This window comes from Stigmatopora nigra, unplaced genomic scaffold (assembly GCF_051989575.1).
Source record: "Stigmatopora nigra isolate UIUO_SnigA unplaced genomic scaffold, RoL_Snig_1.1 HiC_scaffold_24, whole genome shotgun sequence".
NCBI lineage: Eukaryota > Metazoa > Chordata > Actinopteri > Syngnathiformes > Syngnathidae > Stigmatopora > Stigmatopora nigra.
The window spans coordinates 1,289,074-1,303,656 of record NW_027551603.1 but is presented as its reverse complement, the minus strand read 5'-3'; the positions used below and the strand labels follow the sequence as shown (position 1 = coordinate 1,303,656).

General features: G+C 54.6%; 79 pseudogenes; all 79 read left to right on the top strand.

Annotated features, from left to right (window-relative positions):
- Nucleotides 1–10: 10 nt before the first annotated feature.
- LOC144189814 (5S ribosomal RNA) lies at nt 11–129 on the top strand (annotated as a pseudogene).
- A 56-nt stretch (nt 130–185) lies between these two features.
- LOC144184728 (5S ribosomal RNA) lies at nt 186–304 on the top strand (annotated as a pseudogene).
- A 56-nt stretch (nt 305–360) lies between these two features.
- LOC144181744 (5S ribosomal RNA) lies at nt 361–489 on the top strand (annotated as a pseudogene).
- A 56-nt stretch (nt 490–545) lies between these two features.
- On the top strand, nt 546–674 carry LOC144191433 (5S ribosomal RNA; annotated as a pseudogene).
- A 56-nt stretch (nt 675–730) lies between these two features.
- Nucleotides 731–869, top strand: LOC144186072 (5S ribosomal RNA; annotated as a pseudogene).
- Nucleotides 870–925: 56 nt separating this feature from the next.
- Nucleotides 926–1,044, top strand: LOC144189813 (5S ribosomal RNA; annotated as a pseudogene).
- A 241-nt stretch (nt 1,045–1,285) lies between these two features.
- Nucleotides 1,286–1,414, top strand: LOC144185528 (5S ribosomal RNA; annotated as a pseudogene).
- A 56-nt stretch (nt 1,415–1,470) lies between these two features.
- On the top strand, nt 1,471–1,599 carry LOC144182433 (5S ribosomal RNA; annotated as a pseudogene).
- A 56-nt stretch (nt 1,600–1,655) lies between these two features.
- On the top strand, nt 1,656–1,784 carry LOC144181912 (5S ribosomal RNA; annotated as a pseudogene).
- A 56-nt stretch (nt 1,785–1,840) lies between these two features.
- Nucleotides 1,841–1,959, top strand: LOC144190278 (5S ribosomal RNA; annotated as a pseudogene).
- A 56-nt stretch (nt 1,960–2,015) lies between these two features.
- On the top strand, nt 2,016–2,134 carry LOC144189140 (5S ribosomal RNA; annotated as a pseudogene).
- A 56-nt stretch (nt 2,135–2,190) lies between these two features.
- Nucleotides 2,191–2,309, top strand: LOC144191416 (5S ribosomal RNA; annotated as a pseudogene).
- A 56-nt stretch (nt 2,310–2,365) lies between these two features.
- LOC144186212 (5S ribosomal RNA) lies at nt 2,366–2,484 on the top strand (annotated as a pseudogene).
- Nucleotides 2,485–2,540: 56 nt separating this feature from the next.
- On the top strand, nt 2,541–2,679 carry LOC144187072 (5S ribosomal RNA; annotated as a pseudogene).
- Nucleotides 2,680–2,735: 56 nt separating this feature from the next.
- LOC144191719 (5S ribosomal RNA) lies at nt 2,736–2,854 on the top strand (annotated as a pseudogene).
- Nucleotides 2,855–2,910: 56 nt separating this feature from the next.
- On the top strand, nt 2,911–3,029 carry LOC144188295 (5S ribosomal RNA; annotated as a pseudogene).
- A 56-nt stretch (nt 3,030–3,085) lies between these two features.
- LOC144181986 (5S ribosomal RNA) lies at nt 3,086–3,203 on the top strand (annotated as a pseudogene).
- Nucleotides 3,204–3,259: 56 nt separating this feature from the next.
- LOC144186944 (5S ribosomal RNA) lies at nt 3,260–3,378 on the top strand (annotated as a pseudogene).
- A 240-nt stretch (nt 3,379–3,618) lies between these two features.
- LOC144191869 (5S ribosomal RNA) lies at nt 3,619–3,737 on the top strand (annotated as a pseudogene).
- Nucleotides 3,738–3,793: 56 nt separating this feature from the next.
- Nucleotides 3,794–3,912, top strand: LOC144191295 (5S ribosomal RNA; annotated as a pseudogene).
- A 56-nt stretch (nt 3,913–3,968) lies between these two features.
- LOC144191744 (5S ribosomal RNA) lies at nt 3,969–4,087 on the top strand (annotated as a pseudogene).
- Nucleotides 4,088–4,143: 56 nt separating this feature from the next.
- Nucleotides 4,144–4,262, top strand: LOC144190138 (5S ribosomal RNA; annotated as a pseudogene).
- Nucleotides 4,263–4,318: 56 nt separating this feature from the next.
- LOC144191603 (5S ribosomal RNA) lies at nt 4,319–4,437 on the top strand (annotated as a pseudogene).
- A 56-nt stretch (nt 4,438–4,493) lies between these two features.
- LOC144190225 (5S ribosomal RNA) lies at nt 4,494–4,612 on the top strand (annotated as a pseudogene).
- Nucleotides 4,613–4,668: 56 nt separating this feature from the next.
- On the top strand, nt 4,669–4,787 carry LOC144189116 (5S ribosomal RNA; annotated as a pseudogene).
- Nucleotides 4,788–4,843: 56 nt separating this feature from the next.
- LOC144186791 (5S ribosomal RNA) lies at nt 4,844–4,962 on the top strand (annotated as a pseudogene).
- A 56-nt stretch (nt 4,963–5,018) lies between these two features.
- On the top strand, nt 5,019–5,137 carry LOC144189394 (5S ribosomal RNA; annotated as a pseudogene).
- A 56-nt stretch (nt 5,138–5,193) lies between these two features.
- LOC144188193 (5S ribosomal RNA) lies at nt 5,194–5,312 on the top strand (annotated as a pseudogene).
- Nucleotides 5,313–5,368: 56 nt separating this feature from the next.
- Nucleotides 5,369–5,487, top strand: LOC144190795 (5S ribosomal RNA; annotated as a pseudogene).
- Nucleotides 5,488–5,543: 56 nt separating this feature from the next.
- On the top strand, nt 5,544–5,662 carry LOC144189396 (5S ribosomal RNA; annotated as a pseudogene).
- A 56-nt stretch (nt 5,663–5,718) lies between these two features.
- On the top strand, nt 5,719–5,837 carry LOC144185995 (5S ribosomal RNA; annotated as a pseudogene).
- A 56-nt stretch (nt 5,838–5,893) lies between these two features.
- LOC144183647 (5S ribosomal RNA) lies at nt 5,894–6,012 on the top strand (annotated as a pseudogene).
- A 56-nt stretch (nt 6,013–6,068) lies between these two features.
- LOC144186483 (5S ribosomal RNA) lies at nt 6,069–6,187 on the top strand (annotated as a pseudogene).
- A 56-nt stretch (nt 6,188–6,243) lies between these two features.
- LOC144188472 (5S ribosomal RNA) lies at nt 6,244–6,362 on the top strand (annotated as a pseudogene).
- A 56-nt stretch (nt 6,363–6,418) lies between these two features.
- LOC144189456 (5S ribosomal RNA) lies at nt 6,419–6,537 on the top strand (annotated as a pseudogene).
- A 56-nt stretch (nt 6,538–6,593) lies between these two features.
- LOC144191602 (5S ribosomal RNA) lies at nt 6,594–6,712 on the top strand (annotated as a pseudogene).
- Nucleotides 6,713–6,768: 56 nt separating this feature from the next.
- Nucleotides 6,769–6,887, top strand: LOC144190740 (5S ribosomal RNA; annotated as a pseudogene).
- Nucleotides 6,888–6,943: 56 nt separating this feature from the next.
- Nucleotides 6,944–7,062, top strand: LOC144186790 (5S ribosomal RNA; annotated as a pseudogene).
- Nucleotides 7,063–7,118: 56 nt separating this feature from the next.
- LOC144188191 (5S ribosomal RNA) lies at nt 7,119–7,237 on the top strand (annotated as a pseudogene).
- A 56-nt stretch (nt 7,238–7,293) lies between these two features.
- On the top strand, nt 7,294–7,412 carry LOC144190080 (5S ribosomal RNA; annotated as a pseudogene).
- Nucleotides 7,413–7,468: 56 nt separating this feature from the next.
- On the top strand, nt 7,469–7,587 carry LOC144182208 (5S ribosomal RNA; annotated as a pseudogene).
- A 56-nt stretch (nt 7,588–7,643) lies between these two features.
- Nucleotides 7,644–7,762, top strand: LOC144183646 (5S ribosomal RNA; annotated as a pseudogene).
- Nucleotides 7,763–7,818: 56 nt separating this feature from the next.
- Nucleotides 7,819–7,947, top strand: LOC144185304 (5S ribosomal RNA; annotated as a pseudogene).
- A 56-nt stretch (nt 7,948–8,003) lies between these two features.
- Nucleotides 8,004–8,132, top strand: LOC144187055 (5S ribosomal RNA; annotated as a pseudogene).
- A 56-nt stretch (nt 8,133–8,188) lies between these two features.
- LOC144185604 (5S ribosomal RNA) lies at nt 8,189–8,317 on the top strand (annotated as a pseudogene).
- A 56-nt stretch (nt 8,318–8,373) lies between these two features.
- Nucleotides 8,374–8,502, top strand: LOC144181787 (5S ribosomal RNA; annotated as a pseudogene).
- Nucleotides 8,503–8,743: 241 nt separating this feature from the next.
- On the top strand, nt 8,744–8,862 carry LOC144183182 (5S ribosomal RNA; annotated as a pseudogene).
- A 56-nt stretch (nt 8,863–8,918) lies between these two features.
- Nucleotides 8,919–9,047, top strand: LOC144184645 (5S ribosomal RNA; annotated as a pseudogene).
- Nucleotides 9,048–9,103: 56 nt separating this feature from the next.
- On the top strand, nt 9,104–9,232 carry LOC144186606 (5S ribosomal RNA; annotated as a pseudogene).
- Nucleotides 9,233–9,288: 56 nt separating this feature from the next.
- Nucleotides 9,289–9,417, top strand: LOC144186690 (5S ribosomal RNA; annotated as a pseudogene).
- Nucleotides 9,418–9,473: 56 nt separating this feature from the next.
- LOC144182211 (5S ribosomal RNA) lies at nt 9,474–9,602 on the top strand (annotated as a pseudogene).
- A 56-nt stretch (nt 9,603–9,658) lies between these two features.
- LOC144186531 (5S ribosomal RNA) lies at nt 9,659–9,787 on the top strand (annotated as a pseudogene).
- A 56-nt stretch (nt 9,788–9,843) lies between these two features.
- LOC144186644 (5S ribosomal RNA) lies at nt 9,844–9,972 on the top strand (annotated as a pseudogene).
- A 56-nt stretch (nt 9,973–10,028) lies between these two features.
- Nucleotides 10,029–10,147, top strand: LOC144188548 (5S ribosomal RNA; annotated as a pseudogene).
- A 56-nt stretch (nt 10,148–10,203) lies between these two features.
- LOC144191177 (5S ribosomal RNA) lies at nt 10,204–10,322 on the top strand (annotated as a pseudogene).
- Nucleotides 10,323–10,378: 56 nt separating this feature from the next.
- On the top strand, nt 10,379–10,507 carry LOC144186950 (5S ribosomal RNA; annotated as a pseudogene).
- A 56-nt stretch (nt 10,508–10,563) lies between these two features.
- Nucleotides 10,564–10,682, top strand: LOC144188258 (5S ribosomal RNA; annotated as a pseudogene).
- Nucleotides 10,683–10,738: 56 nt separating this feature from the next.
- LOC144184313 (5S ribosomal RNA) lies at nt 10,739–10,857 on the top strand (annotated as a pseudogene).
- Nucleotides 10,858–10,913: 56 nt separating this feature from the next.
- Nucleotides 10,914–11,032, top strand: LOC144187787 (5S ribosomal RNA; annotated as a pseudogene).
- A 56-nt stretch (nt 11,033–11,088) lies between these two features.
- Nucleotides 11,089–11,207, top strand: LOC144182897 (5S ribosomal RNA; annotated as a pseudogene).
- Nucleotides 11,208–11,263: 56 nt separating this feature from the next.
- LOC144191558 (5S ribosomal RNA) lies at nt 11,264–11,382 on the top strand (annotated as a pseudogene).
- A 56-nt stretch (nt 11,383–11,438) lies between these two features.
- LOC144184972 (5S ribosomal RNA) lies at nt 11,439–11,567 on the top strand (annotated as a pseudogene).
- A 56-nt stretch (nt 11,568–11,623) lies between these two features.
- Nucleotides 11,624–11,742, top strand: LOC144188257 (5S ribosomal RNA; annotated as a pseudogene).
- Nucleotides 11,743–11,798: 56 nt separating this feature from the next.
- On the top strand, nt 11,799–11,915 carry LOC144186994 (5S ribosomal RNA; annotated as a pseudogene).
- Nucleotides 11,916–11,971: 56 nt separating this feature from the next.
- Nucleotides 11,972–12,100, top strand: LOC144181910 (5S ribosomal RNA; annotated as a pseudogene).
- A 56-nt stretch (nt 12,101–12,156) lies between these two features.
- Nucleotides 12,157–12,275, top strand: LOC144190862 (5S ribosomal RNA; annotated as a pseudogene).
- Nucleotides 12,276–12,331: 56 nt separating this feature from the next.
- On the top strand, nt 12,332–12,450 carry LOC144189822 (5S ribosomal RNA; annotated as a pseudogene).
- A 56-nt stretch (nt 12,451–12,506) lies between these two features.
- LOC144190270 (5S ribosomal RNA) lies at nt 12,507–12,625 on the top strand (annotated as a pseudogene).
- A 56-nt stretch (nt 12,626–12,681) lies between these two features.
- On the top strand, nt 12,682–12,799 carry LOC144183404 (5S ribosomal RNA; annotated as a pseudogene).
- A 56-nt stretch (nt 12,800–12,855) lies between these two features.
- On the top strand, nt 12,856–12,984 carry LOC144185902 (5S ribosomal RNA; annotated as a pseudogene).
- A 56-nt stretch (nt 12,985–13,040) lies between these two features.
- On the top strand, nt 13,041–13,159 carry LOC144184591 (5S ribosomal RNA; annotated as a pseudogene).
- A 56-nt stretch (nt 13,160–13,215) lies between these two features.
- On the top strand, nt 13,216–13,334 carry LOC144191381 (5S ribosomal RNA; annotated as a pseudogene).
- A 56-nt stretch (nt 13,335–13,390) lies between these two features.
- On the top strand, nt 13,391–13,509 carry LOC144187580 (5S ribosomal RNA; annotated as a pseudogene).
- A 56-nt stretch (nt 13,510–13,565) lies between these two features.
- On the top strand, nt 13,566–13,684 carry LOC144188272 (5S ribosomal RNA; annotated as a pseudogene).
- Nucleotides 13,685–13,740: 56 nt separating this feature from the next.
- Nucleotides 13,741–13,859, top strand: LOC144183723 (5S ribosomal RNA; annotated as a pseudogene).
- A 56-nt stretch (nt 13,860–13,915) lies between these two features.
- LOC144191718 (5S ribosomal RNA) lies at nt 13,916–14,034 on the top strand (annotated as a pseudogene).
- Nucleotides 14,035–14,090: 56 nt separating this feature from the next.
- LOC144185901 (5S ribosomal RNA) lies at nt 14,091–14,219 on the top strand (annotated as a pseudogene).
- A 56-nt stretch (nt 14,220–14,275) lies between these two features.
- LOC144190117 (5S ribosomal RNA) lies at nt 14,276–14,394 on the top strand (annotated as a pseudogene).
- Nucleotides 14,395–14,450: 56 nt separating this feature from the next.
- LOC144186589 (5S ribosomal RNA) lies at nt 14,451–14,569 on the top strand (annotated as a pseudogene).
- Nucleotides 14,570–14,583: the final 14 nt, after the last annotated feature.

Here is a 14,583-nt window from a genome sequence, read left to right as displayed (position 1 = left end):
GAGCAGTACCGCTCACGGCCATACCACCCTGAAAAGGCCCGATCTCCTCCGATCTTGGAAGCCAAGCATGGTTCGGCCTGGTTAGTACCTGATTGGGAGACCGCTTGGGAATACCAGGTGCTGTGAGCATCTTGCCCCGCATCTTTTTTGACATTTCATGGGTGTCCATCTGCAAAAGTAGTACCGCTCACGGCCATACCACCCTGAAAAGGCCCAATCTCCTCCGATCTCGGAAGCCAAGCATGGTTCGGCCTGGTAAGTACCTGATTGGGAGACCGCTTGGGAATACCAGATGCTGTGAGCATCATACCCCGCATCTTTTTCGACATTTCATGGGTGTCCATCTGCAAGAGCAGTACCGCTCACGGCCATACCACCCTGAAAAGGCCCGATCTCGTCCGATCTCGTCCGATCTCGGCAGCCAAGCATGGTTAGGCCTGGTTAGTACCTGATTGGGAGACCGCTTGGGAATACCAGGTGCTGTGAGCATCATACCCCGCATCATTTTCGACATTTCATGGGTGTCCATCTGCAAGAGCAGTACCGCTCACGGCCATACCACCCTGAAAAGGCCCGATCTCGCCCGATCTCGTCCGAACTCGGCAGCCAAGCATGGTTCGGCCTGGTTAGTACCTGATTGGGAGACCGCTTGGGAATACCAGGTGCTGTGAGCATCATACCCTGCATCTTTTTCGACATTTCATGGGTGTCCATCTGCAAGAGCAGTACCGCTCACGGCCATGCCACCCTGAAAAGGCCCGATCTCGCCCGATCTCGCCCGATCTCGTCTGATCTCGGTAGCCAAGCATGGTTCGGCCTGGTTAGTACCTGATTGGGAGACCGCTTGGGAATACCAGGTGCTGTGAGCATCATACCCCGCATCTTTTTCGACATTTCATGGGTGTCCATCTGCAAGAGCAGTACCGCTCACGGCCATACCACCCTGAAAAGGCCCGATCTCCTCCGATCTTGGAAGCCAAGCATGGTTCGGCCTGGTTAGTACCTGATTGGGAGACCGCTTGGGAATACCAGGTGCTGTGAGCATCATACCCCGCATCTTTTTCGACATTTCATGGGTGTCCATCTGCAAGAGCAGTACCGTTCACGGCCATACCACCCTGAAAAGGTCCCATCTCGCCCGATCTCGTCCGATCTCGGCAGCCAAGCATGGTTCAGCCTGGTTAGCACCTGATTGGGAGACCGCTTGGGAATACCAGGTGCTGTGGGCATCATACCCCGCATCTTTTTCGACATTTCATGGGTGTCCATCTGCAAGAGCAGTACCGCTCACGGCCATACCACCCTGAAAAGGCCCGATCTCGCCCGGTCTCGTCCGAACTCGGCAGCCAAGCATGGTTCGGCCTGGTTAGTACCTGATTGGGAGACCGCTTGAGAATATCAGGTGCTGTGAGCATCATACCCCGCATCTTTTTCGACATTTCATGGGTGTCCATCTGCAAGAGCAGTACCGCTCACGGCCATACCACCCTGATAAGGCCCGATCTCGCCCGATCTCGTCCGATCTCGGCAGCCAAGCATGGTTCGGCCTGGTTAGTACCTGATTGGGAGACCACTTGGGAATACCAGGTGCTGTGAGCATCATACCCTGCATCTTTTTCGACATTTCATGGGTGTCCATCTGCAAGAGCAGTACCGCTCACGGCCATACCACCCTGAAAAGGCCCGATCTCGCCCGATCTCGTCCGATCTCGGCAGCCAAGCATGGTTCGGCCTGGTTAGTACCTGATTGGGAGACCGCTTGGGAATACCAGGTGCTGTGAGCATCATACCCCGCATCTTTTTCGACATTTCATGGGTGTCCATCTGCTAGTGCAGTACCGCTCATGGCCATACCACCCTGAAAAGGCCCGATCTCAACCGATCTCGGAAGCCAAGCATGGTTCGGCCTGTTTAGTACCTGATTGGGAGACCGCTTGGGAATACCAGGTGCTGTGAGCATCATACCTCGCATCTTTTTCGACATTTCATGGGTGTCCATCTGCAAGAGCAGTACCGCTCATGGCCATACCACCCTGAAAAGGCCCGATCTCGTCTGATCTCGGAAGCCAATCATGGTTCGGCCTGGTTAGTACCTGATTGGGTGACCGCTTGGGAATACCAGGTGCTGTGAGCATCATACCCCGCATATTTTTCGACATTTCATGGGTGTCCATCTGCAAGAGAAGTACCGCTTACGGCCATACCACCCTGTAAAGGCCCGATCTCTTCTGATCTTGGAAGCCAAGCATGGTTCGGCCTGGTTAGTACCTGATTGGGAGACCGCTTGGGAATACCAGGTGCTGTGAGCATCATACCCCGGAACTTTTTCGACATTTCATGGGTGTCCATCTGCATGAGCAGTACTACTCACGGCCATACCACCCTGAAAAGGCCTGATCTCGTCCGATATCGGAAGCCAAGCATGGTTCAGCCTGTTTAGTACCTGATTGGGAGACCGCTTGGGAATACCAGGTGCTGTGAGCATCATACCCCGCATCTTTTTCGACATTTCATGGGTGTCCATCTGCAAGTGCAGTATCGCTCACGGCCATACCACCCTGATAAGGCCCGATCTTGCCCGATCTCGCCCGATCTCGTCTGATCTCAGCAGCCAAGCATGGTTCGGCCTGGTTAGTACCTGATTGGGAGACCGCTTGGGAATACCAGGTGCTGTGAGCATCTTACCCCGCATCTTTTTCGACATTTCATGGGTGTCCATCTGCGAGAGCAGTACCGCTCACGGCCATACCACCCTGAAAAGGCCCGATCTCGCCCGATCTCGGAAGCCAAGCATGGTTCAGCCTGGTTAGTACCTGATTGGGAGACCGCTTGGGAATACCAGGTGCTGTGAGCATCATACCCCGCATCTTTTTCGACATTTCATGGGTGTCCATCTGCAAGAGCAGCACCGCTCACGGCCATACCACCCTGAAAATGCCCGATCTCGTCCGATCTCGGAAGCCAAGCATTGTTCGGCCTGTTTAGTACCTGATTGGGAGACCGCTTGGGAATACCAGGTGCTGTGAGCATCTTGCCCCGCATCTTTTTCGACATTTCATGGGTGTCCATCTGCAAGAACAGTACCGCTCACGGCCATACCACCCTGAAAGACCCGATCTCGTCCAATCTCGGAAGCCAAGCATGGTTTGGCCTGTTTAGTACCTGATTGGGAGACCGCTTGGGAATACCAGGTGCTGTGAGCATCATACCCCGCATCATTTTCGACATTTCATGGGTGTCCATCTGCAATAGCAGTACCGCTCACGGCCATACCACCCTGAAAAGGCCCGATCTCGTCCGATCTCGGCAGCCCAGCATGTGTCGGCCTGGTTAGCACCTGATTGGGAGACCGCTTGGGAATACCAGGTGCTGTGAGCATCATGCCACGCATCTTTTTCGACATTTCATGGGTGTCCATCTGCAAGAGCAGTACCGCTCACGGCCATACCACCCTGAAAAGGCCTGATCTCGTCCGATCTCGTCCGATCTCGGAAGCCAAGCATGGGCGGCCTGTTTAGTACCTGATTGGGAGACCGCTTGGGAATACCAGGTGCTGTGATTATCATACCCCGCATCTTTTTCGAAATTTCATGGGTGTCCATCTGCAGGAGCAGTACCGCTCACGGCCATACCACCCTGAAAAGGCCCGATCTCGTCCGACCTCGGAAGCCAAGCATGGTTCGGCCTGGTTAGCACCTGATTGGGAGACCGCTTGGGAATGCCAGGTGCTGTGAGCATCATACCCCGCATCTTTTTCGACATTTCATGGGTGTCCATCTGCAAGAGCAGTACCGCTGACGGCCATACCACCCTGAAAAGGCCTGATCTCGTCCGATCTCGGCAGCCAAGCATGGTTCGGCCTGGTTAGTACCTGATTGGGAGACCGCTTGGGAATACCAGGTGCTGTGAGCATCATACCCCGCATCTTTTTCGACATTTCATGGGTGTCCATCTGCAAGAGCAGTACCGCTCACGGCCATACCACCCTGAAAAGGCCCGATCTCGCCCGATCTCGGAAGCCAAGCATGGTTCGGCCTGGTTAGTACCTGATTGGGAGACCGCTTGGGAATACCATGTGCTGTGAGCATCATACCCCGCATCTTTTTCGACATTTCATGGGTGTCCATCTGCTAGTGCAGTACCGCTCACGGCCATACCACCCTGAAAAGGCCCGATCTCGTCCGATCTCGGAAGCCAAGCATAGTTCGGCCTGTTTAGTACCTGATTGGGAGACCGCTTGGGAATACCAGGTGCTGTGAGCATCATAAACCGCATCTTTTTCGACATTTCATGGGTGTCCATCTGCAAGAGCAGTACTGCTTACGGCCATACCACCCTGAAAAGGACCGATCTCGTCCGATCTCGGAAGCCAAGCATGGCTCGGCCTGGTTAGTACCTGATTGGGAGACCGCTTGGGAATACCAGGTACCGTGAGCATCATACCCCGCATCTTTTTCGACATTTCATGGGTGTCCATCTGCAAGAGCAGTACCGCTCACGGCCATACCACCCTGAAAAGGCCCGATCTCGTCCGATCTCGGAAGCCAAGCATGGTTCGGCCTGGTTAGTACCTGATTGGGAGACCGCTTGGGAATACCAGGTGCTGTGAGCATCATACCCCGCATCTTTTTCGACATTTCATGGGTGTCCATCTGCTGGTGCAGTACCGCTCACGGCCATACCACCCTGAAAAGGCCCGATCTCGTCCGATCTCGGAAGCCAAGCATGGTTCGGCCTGGTTAGTACCTGATTGGGAGACCGCTTGGGAATACCAAGTGCTGTGAGCATCATACCCCGCATCTTTTTCGACATTTCATGGGTGTCCATCTGCTAGTGCAGTACCGCTCACGGCCATACCACCCTGAAAAGGCCCGATCTCGTCCTGTCTCGGCAGCCAAGCATGGTTCGGCCCGTTTAGTACCTGATTGGGAGACCGCTTGGGAATACCAAGTGCTGTGAGCATCATACCCCGCATCTTTTTCGACATTTCATGGGTGTCCATCTGCAAGAGCAGTACTGCTTACGGCCATACCACCCTGAAAAGGCCCGATCTCGTCCGATTTCGGAAGCCAAGCATGGTTCGGCCTGGTTAGTACCTGATTGGGAGACCGCTTGGGAATACCAGGTGCTGTGAGCATCATACCCCGCATCTTTTTCGACATTTCATGGGTGTCCATCTGCTAGTGCAGTACCGCTCACGGCCATACCACCCCGAAAAGGCCCGATCTCGTCCGATCTCGGAAGCCAAGCATGGTTCGGCCTGGTTAGTACCTGATTGGGAGACCGCTTGGGAATACCAGGTGCTGTGAGCATCATACCCCGCATCTTTTTCGACATTTCATGGGTGTCCATCTGCAAGAGCAGTACCGCTCACGGCCATACCACCCTGAAAAGGCCCGATCTCCTCTGATCTCGGAAGCCAAGCATTGTTCGGCCTGGTTAGTACCTGATTGGGAGACCGCTTGGGAATACCAGGTGCTGTGAGCATCATACCCAGCATCTTTTTCGACATTTCATGGGTGTCCATCTGCTGGTGCAGTACCGCTCACGGCCATACCACCCTGAAAAGGCCCGATCTCGTCTGATCTCGGAAGCCAAGCATGGTTCGGCCTGGGTAGTACCTGATTGGGAGACCGCTTGGGAATACCAGATGCTGTGAGCATCATACCCCGCACCTTTTTCGACATTTCATGGGTGTCCATCTGCTAGTGCAGTACCGCCCCCGGCCATACCACCCTGAAAAGGCCCAATCTCGTCCGATCTCGGAAGCCAAGCATGGTTCGGCCTGGTTAGTACCTGATTGGGAGGCCCCTTGGGAATACCAGGTGCTGTGAGCATCATACCCCGCATCTTTTTCGACATTTCATGGGTGTCCATCTGCAGGCGCAGTACCACTCGCGGCCATACCACCCTGAAAAGGCCCGATCTCGTCCGATCTCAGAAGCCAAGCAAGGTTCGGCCTGGTTCGTACCTGATTGGGAGACCGCTTGGGAATACCAGGTGCTGTGAGCATCATACCCCGCATCTTTTTCGACATTTCATGGGTGTCCATCTGCAGGAACAGTACCGCTCACGGCCATACCACCCTGAAAAGGCCCTATCTCGTCCGATCTTGGAAGCCAAGCATGGTTCGCCCTGTTTAGTACCTGATTGGGAGACCGCTTGGGAATACCAGTTGCTGTGAGCATCATACCCCGCATCTTTTTCGACATTTCATGGGTGTCCATCTGCAAGAACAGTACCGCTCACGGCCATACCACCCTGAAAAGGCCCGATCTCGCCCGATCTCGGAAGCCAAGCATGGTTCGGCCTGGTTAGTACCTGATTGGGAGACCGCTTGGGAATACCAGGTGCTGTGAGCATCATACCCCGCATCTTTTTCGACATTTCATGGGTGTCCATCTGCTAGTGCAGTACCGCTCACGGCCATACCACCCTGAAAAGGCCCGATCTCATCCGATCTCGGAAGCCAAGCATAGTTCGGCCTGTTTAGTACCTGATTGGGAGACCGCTTGGGAATACCAGGTGCTGTGAGCATCATAAACCGCATCTTTTTCGACATTTCATGGGTGTCCATCTGCAAGAGCAGTACTGCTTACGGCCATACCACCCTGAAAAGGACCGATCTCGTCCGATCTCGGAAGCCAAGCATGGCTCGGCCTGGTTAGTACCTGATTGGGAGACCGCTTGGGAATACCAGGTACCGTGAGCATCATACCCCGCATCTTTTTCGACATTTCATGGGTGTCCATCTGCAAGAGCAGTACCGCTCACGGCCATACCACCCTGAAAAGGCCCGATCTCGTCCGATCTCGGAAGCCAAGTATGGTTCGGCCTGGTTAGTACCTGATTGGGAGACCGCTTGGGAATACCAAGTGCTGTGAGCATCATACCCCGCATCTTTTTCGACATTTCATGGGTGTCCATCTGCTAGTGCAGTACCGCTCACGGCCATACCACCCTGAAAAGGCCCGATCTCGTCCTGTCTCGGCAGCCAAGCATGGTTCGGCCCGTTTAGTACCTGATTGGGAGACCGCTTGGGAATACCAAGTGCTGTGAGCATCATACCCCGCATCTTTTTCGACATTTCATGGGTGTCCATCTGCTAGTGCAGTACCGCTCACGGCCATACCACCCCGAAAAGGCCCGATCTCGTCCGATCTCGGAAGCCAAGCATGGTTCGGCCTGGTTAGTACCTGATTGGGAGACCGCTTGGGAATACCAGGTGCTGTGAGCATCATACCCCGCATCTTTTTCGACATTTCATGGGTGTCCATCTGCAAGAGCAGTACCGCTCACGGCCATACCACCCTGAAAAGGCCCGATCTCCTCTGATCTCGGAAGCCAAGCTTGGTTCGGCCTGGTTAGTACCTGATTGGGAGACCGCTTGGGAATACCAGGTGCTGTGAGCATCATACCCAGCATCTTTTTCGACATTTCATGGGTGTCCATCTGCTGGTGCAGTACCGCTCACGGCCATACCACCCTGAAAAGGCCCGATCTCGTCTGATCTCGGAAGCCAAGCATGATTCGGCCTGGTTAGTACCTGATTGGGAGACCGCTTGGGAATACCAGATGCTGTGAGCATCATACCCCGCATCTTTTTCGACATTTCATGGGTGTCCATCTGCAGGCGCAGTACCACTCGCGGCCATACCACCCTGAAAAGGCCCGATCTCGTCCGATCTCAGAAGCCAAGCAAGGTTCGGCCTGGTTCGTACCTGATTGGGAGACCGCTTGGGAATACCAGGTGCTGTGAGCATCATACCCCGCATATTTTTCGACATTTCATGGGTGTCCATCTGCTAGAGCAGTACCGCTCACGGCCATACCACCCTGAAAAGGCCCGATCTCGCCCGATCTCGTCCGATCTCGGCAGCCAAGCATGGTTCGGCCTGGTTGGTACCTGATTGGGAGACCGGTTGGGAATACCAGGTGCTGTGAGCATCATACCCCGCACCTTTTTCGACATTTCATGGGTGTCCATCTGCAAGAGCAGTACCGCTCACGGCCATACCACCCTGATAAGGCCCGATCTCGCCCGATCTCGTCCGATCTCGGCAGCCAAGCAGGGTTCCGCCTGTTTAGTACCTGATTGGGAGACCGCTTGGGAATACCAGATGCTGTGAGCATCTTGCCCCGCATCTTTTTCGACATTTCATGGGTGTCCATCTGCAAAAGCAGTACCGCTCACGGCCATACCACCCTGAAAAGGCCCGATCTCGCCCGATCTCGTCCGATCTCGGCAGCCAAGCATGGTTCGGCCTGGTTCGTACCTGATTGGTAGACCGCTTGGGAATACCAGGTGCTGTGAGCATCATGCCCCGCATCTTTTTCGACATTTCATGGGTGTCCATCTGCAAGAGCAGTACCGCTCACGGCCATACCACCCTGAAAAGGCCCGAACTCGCCCGATCTCGTCCGATCTCGGCAGCCAAGCATGGTTCGGCCTGGTTAGTACCTGATTGGGAGACCGCTTGGGAATACCAGGTGCTGTGAGCATCATACCCCGCACCTTTTTGGACATTTCATGGGTGTCCATCTGCAAGAGCAGTACCGCTCACGGCCATACCACCCTGATAAGGCCCGATCTCGCCCGATTTCGTCCGATCTCGGCAGCCAAGCAGGGTTCCGCCTGTTTAGTACCTGATTGGGAGACCGCTTGGGAATACCAGATGCTGTGAGCATCTTGCCCCGCATCTTTTTCGACATTTCATGGGTGTCCATCTGCAAAAGCAGTACCGCTCACGGCCATACCACCCTGAAAAGCCCCGATCTCGCCCGATCTAGGAAGCCAAGCATGGTTCGGCCTGGTTAGTACCTGATTGGGAGACCGCTTGGGAATACCAGGTGCTGTGAGCATCATACCCCGTATCTTTTTCGACATTTCATGGGTGTCCATCTGCTAGTGCAGTACCGCTCACGGCCATACCACCCTGAAAAGGCCCGATCTCGTCCGATCTCGTCCGATCTCGGAAGCCAAACATGGATCGGCCTGGTTAGTACCTAATTGGGAGACCGCTTGGGAATACCAGGTGCTGTGAGCATCATACCCCGCATCTTTTTCGACATTTCATGGGTGTCCATCTGCTAGTGCAGTACCGCTCACGGCCATGCCACCCTGAAAAGGCCCGATCTCGTCCGATCTCGTCCGATCTAGGAAGCCAAGCATGGTTCGGCCTGGTTAGTACCTGATTGGGAGACCGCTTGGGAATACCAGGTGCTGTGAGCATCATACCCCGCATCTTTTTCGACATTTCATGGGTGTCCATCTGCTAGTGCAGTACCGCTCACAGCCATACCACCCTGAAAAGGCCCGATCTCGTCCGATCTCGTCCGATCTCGGCAGCCAAGCATGGTTCGTCCTGTTTAGTACCTTATTGGGAGACCGCTTGGGAATACCAGGTGCTGTGAGCATCATACCCCGCATCTTTTTCGACATTTCATGGGTGTCCATCTGCAAGAGCAGTACCGCTCACGGCCATACCACCCTGATAAGGCCCGATCTCGCCCGATCTCGTCCGATCTCGGCAGCCAAGCATGGTTTGGCCTGGTTAGTACCTGATTGGGAGACCGCTTGGGAATACCAGGTGCTGTGAGCATCATACCCCGCATCTTTTTCGACATTTCATGGGTGTCCATCTGCTAGTGCAGTACCGCTCACGGCCATACCACCCTGAAAAGGCCCGATCTCGTCCGATCTCGTCCGATCTCGGAAGCCAAGCATGGATCGGCCTGTTTAGTACCTAATTGGGAGACCGCTTGTGAATACCAGGTGCTGTGAGCATCATACCCCGCATCTTTTTCGACATTTCATGGGTGTCCATCTGCTAGTGCAGTACCGCTCACGGCCATACCACCCTGAAAAGGCCCGATCTCGTCCGATCTCGCCCGATCTCGGCAGCCAAGCATGATTCGGCCTGTTTAGTACCTGATTGGGAGACCGCTTGGGAATACCAGGTGCTGTGAGCATCATACCCCGCATCTTTTTCGACATTTCATGGGTGTCCATCTGCAAGAGCAGTACCGCTCACGGCCATACCACCCTGAAAAGGCCCGATCTCGTCCGATCTCGGAAGCCAAGCATGGTTCGGCCTGCTTAGTACCTGATTGGGAGACCGCTTGGGAATACCAGGTGCTGTGAGCATCTTGCCCCGCATCTTTTTCGACATTTCATGGGTGTCCATCTGCTAGTGCAGTACCGCTCACGGCCATACCACCCTGAAAAGGCCCGATCTCGTCTGATCTCGGAAGCCAAGCATGGTTCGGCCTGTTTAGTGCCTGATTGGGAGACCGCTTGGGAATACCAGGTGCTGTGAGCATCATACCCTGCATCTTTTTCGACATTTCATAAGTGTCCATCTGCAAGAGCAGTACCGCTCAATGCCATACCACCCTGAAAAGGCCCGATCTCGTCCGATCTCGTCCGATCTCGGCAGCCAAGCATGGTTCGGCCTGGTTAGTACCTGATTGGGAGACCGCTTGGGAATACCAGGTGCTGTGAGCATCATACCCCGCATCTTTTTCGACATTTCATGGGTGTCCATCTGCTAGTGCAGTATCGCTCACGGCCATACCACCCTGAAAAGGCCCGATCTCGTCCGATCTCGGCAGCCAAGCATGGTTCGGCCTGTTTAGTACCTGATTGGGAGACCTCTTGGGAATACCAGGTGCTGTGAGCATCATACCCCGCATCTTTTTCGACATTGCATGGGTGTCCATCTGCAAGTCCAGTACCGCTCTCGGCCATACCACCCTGAAAAGGCCCGATCTCGCCCGATCTCAGCAGCCAAGCATGGTTCGGCCTGGTTAGTACCTGATTGGGAGACCGCTTGGGAATACCAGGTGCTGTGAGCATCATACCCCGCATCTTTTTCGACATTTCATGGGTGTCCATCTGCTAGTGCAGTACCGCTCACGGCCATACCACCCTGAAAAGGCCTGATCTCGTCCGATCTCGGAAGCCAAGCATGGTTCGGCCTGGTTAGTACCTGATTGGGAGACCGCTTGGGAATACCAGGTGCTGTGAGCATCAAACCCCGCATCTTTTTCGACATTTCATGGGTGTCCATCTGCTATTGCAGTACCGCTCACGGCCATACCACCCTGAAAAGGCCCGATCACGTCCGATCTCGGAAGCCAAGCATGGTTCGGCCTGGTTAGTACCTGATTGGGAGACCGCTTGGGAATACCAGGTGCTGTGAGCATCTTGCCCCGCATCTTTTTCGACATTTCATGGGTGTCCATCTGCTAGTGCAGTACCGCTCACGGCCATAGCACCCTGAAAAGGCCCGATCTCGTCTGATCTCGGAAGCCAAGCATGGTTCGGCCTGTTTAGTACCTGATTGGGAGACCGCTTGGGAATACCAGGTGCTGTGAGCATCATACCCTGCATCTTTTTCGACATTTCATAAGTGTCCATCTGCAAGAGCAGTACCGCTCACTGCCATACCACCCTGAAAAGGCCCGATCTCGTCCGATCTCGTCCGATCTCGGCAGCCAAGCATGGTTCGGCCTGGTTAGTACCTGATTGGGAGACCGCTTGGGAATACCAGGTGCTGTGAGCATCATACCCCGCATCTTTTTCGACATTTCATGGGTGTCCATCTGCTAGTGCAGTACCGCTCACGGCCATACCACCCTGAAAAGGCCCGATCTCGTCCGATCTCGGCAGCCAAGCATGGTTCGGCCTGTTTAGTACCTGATTGGGAGACCTCTTGGGAATACCAGGTGCTGTGAGCATCATACCCCGCATCTTTTTCGACATTGCATGGGTGTCCATCTGCAAGTGCAGTACCGCTCTCGGCCATACCACCCTGAAAAGGCCCGATCTCGCCCGATCTCGGCAGCCAAGCATGGTTTCCTGGTTAGTACCTGATTGGGAGACCGCTTGGGAATACCAGGTGCTGTGAGCATCATACCCCGCATCTTTTTCGACATTTCATGGGTGTCCATCTGCAAGAGCAGTACCGCTCACGGCCATACCACCCTGAAAAGGCCCGATCTCGCCCGATCTCGTCCGATCTCGGCAGCCAAGCATGGTTCGGCCTGGTTAGTACCTGATTGGGAGACCGCTTGGGAATACCAGGTGCTGTGAGCATCAAACCCCGCATCTTTTTCGACATTTCATGGGTGTCCATCTGCTATTGCAGTACCGCTCACGGCCATACCACCCTGAAAAGGCCCGATCTCGTCCGATCTCGGCAGCCAAGCATGGTTCGGCCTGTTTAGTACCTGATTGGGAGACCGCTTCGGAATACCAGGTGCTGTGAGCATCATACCCCGCATCTTTTTCGACATTTCATGGGTGTCCATCTGCAAGAGCAGTACCGCTTACGGCCATACCACCCTGAAAAGGCCCGATCTCGTCCGATCTCGGAAGCCAAGCATCGTTCGGCCTGGTTAGTACCTGATTGGGAGACCACTTGGGAATACCAGGTGCTGTGAGCATCATACCCCGCGTCTTTTTCGACATTTCATGGGTGTCTATCTGCTAGTGCAGTACCGCTCACGGCCATACCACCCCGAAAAGGCCCGATCTCGTCCGATCTCGGAAGCCAAGCATGGTTCGGCCTGGTTAGTACCTGATTGGGAGACCGCTTCGGAATACCAGGTGCTGTGAGCATCAAACCCCGCATCTTTTTCGACATTTCATGGGTGTCCATCTGCAAGAGCAGTATCGCTCACGGCCATACCACCCTGAAAAGGCCCGATCTCGCCCGATCTCGGAAGCCAAGCATGGTCAGCCTGGTTAGTACCTGATTGGGAGACCGCTTGGGAATACCAGGTGCTGTGAGCATCATACCCCGCATCTTTTTCGACATTTCATGGGTGTCCATCTGCAAGAGCAGTACCGCTCACGGCCATACCACCCTGATAAGGCCCGATCTCGCCCGATCTCGTCCGATCTCGGCAGCCAAGCATGGTTCGATCTGGTTAGTACCTGATTGGGAGACCGCTTGGGAATACCAGGTGCTGTGAGCATCATACCCCGCACCTTTTTCGACATTTCATGGGTGTCCATCTGCTGGTAGAGTACCGCTCACGGCCATACCACCCTGAAAAGGCCTGATCTCGTCCAATCTCGGAAGCCAAGCATGGTTCGGCCTGGTTAGTACCTGATTGGGAGACCGCTTGGGAATACCAGGTGCTCTGAGCATCATACCCCGCATCTTTTTCGACATTTCATGGGTGTCCATCTGCAGGAGCGGTACCGCTCATGGCCATACCACCCTGAAAAGGCCCGATCTCGCTCGATCTCGGCAGCCAAGCATGGTTCGGCCTGGTTAGTACCTGATTGGGAGACCGCTTGGGAATACCAGGTGCTGTGAGCATCATACCCCGCATCTTTTTCGACATTTCATGGGTTTCCATCTGCTAGTGCAGTACCGCTCACGGCCATACCACCCTGAAAAGGCCCGATCTCGTCCGATCTCGGAAGCCAAGCATGGTTCGGCCTGTTTAGTACCTGATTGGGAGACCGCTTGGGAATACCAGGTGCTGTGAGCATCATACCCCGCATCTTTTTCGACATTTCATGGGTGTCCATCTGAAAGAGCAGTACCGCCCACGGCCATACCACCCTGAAAAGGCCCGATCTCGTCCGATCTCGGAAGCCAAGCATGGTTCGGCCTGGTTAGTACCTGATTGGGAGACCGCTTGGGAATACCAGGTGCTGTGAGCATCATACCCCGCATCTTTTTCGACATTTCATGGGTGTCCATCTGCAAGTGCAGTATCGCTCACGGCCATACCACCCTGAAAAGGCCTGATCTCGCCCGATCTCGGCAGCCAAGCATGATTCGGCCTGGTTAGTACCTGATTGGGAGACCGCTTGGGAATACCAGGTGCTGTGAGCATCAAACCCCGCATCTTTTTCGACATTTCATGGGTGTCCATCTGCAAGAGCAGTATCGCTCACGGCCATACCACCCTGAAAAGGCCCGATCTCGCCCGATCTCGGAAGCCAAGCATGGTTCAGCCTGGTTAGTACCTGATTGGGAGACCGCTTGGGAATACCAGGTGCTGTGAGCATCATACCCCGCATCTTTTTCGACATTTCATGGGTGTCCATCTGCAAGAGCAGTACCGCTCACGGCCATACCACCCTGATAAGGCCCGATCTCGCCCGATCTCGTCCGATCTCGGCAGCCAAGCATGGTTCGATCTGGTTAGTACCTGATTGGGAGACCGCTTGGGAATACCAGGTGCTGTGAGCATCATACCCCGCATCTTTTTCGACATTTCATGGGTGTCCATCTGCTAGTGCAGTACCGCTCACGGCTATACCACCCTGAAAAGGCCCGATCTCGTCCGATCTCGGAAGCCAAGCATGGTTCGGCCTGGTTAGTACCTGATTGGGAGACCGCTTGGGAATACCAAGTGCTGTGAGCATCATACCCCGCATCTTTTTCGACATTTCATGGGTGTCCATCTGCTAGTGCAGTACCGCTCACGGCCATACCACCCTGAAAAGGCCCGATCTCGTCCTGTCTCGGCAGCCAAGCATGGTTTGGCCCGTTTAGTACCTGATTGGGAGACCGCTTGGGAATACCAAGTGCTGTGAGCATCATACCCCGCATC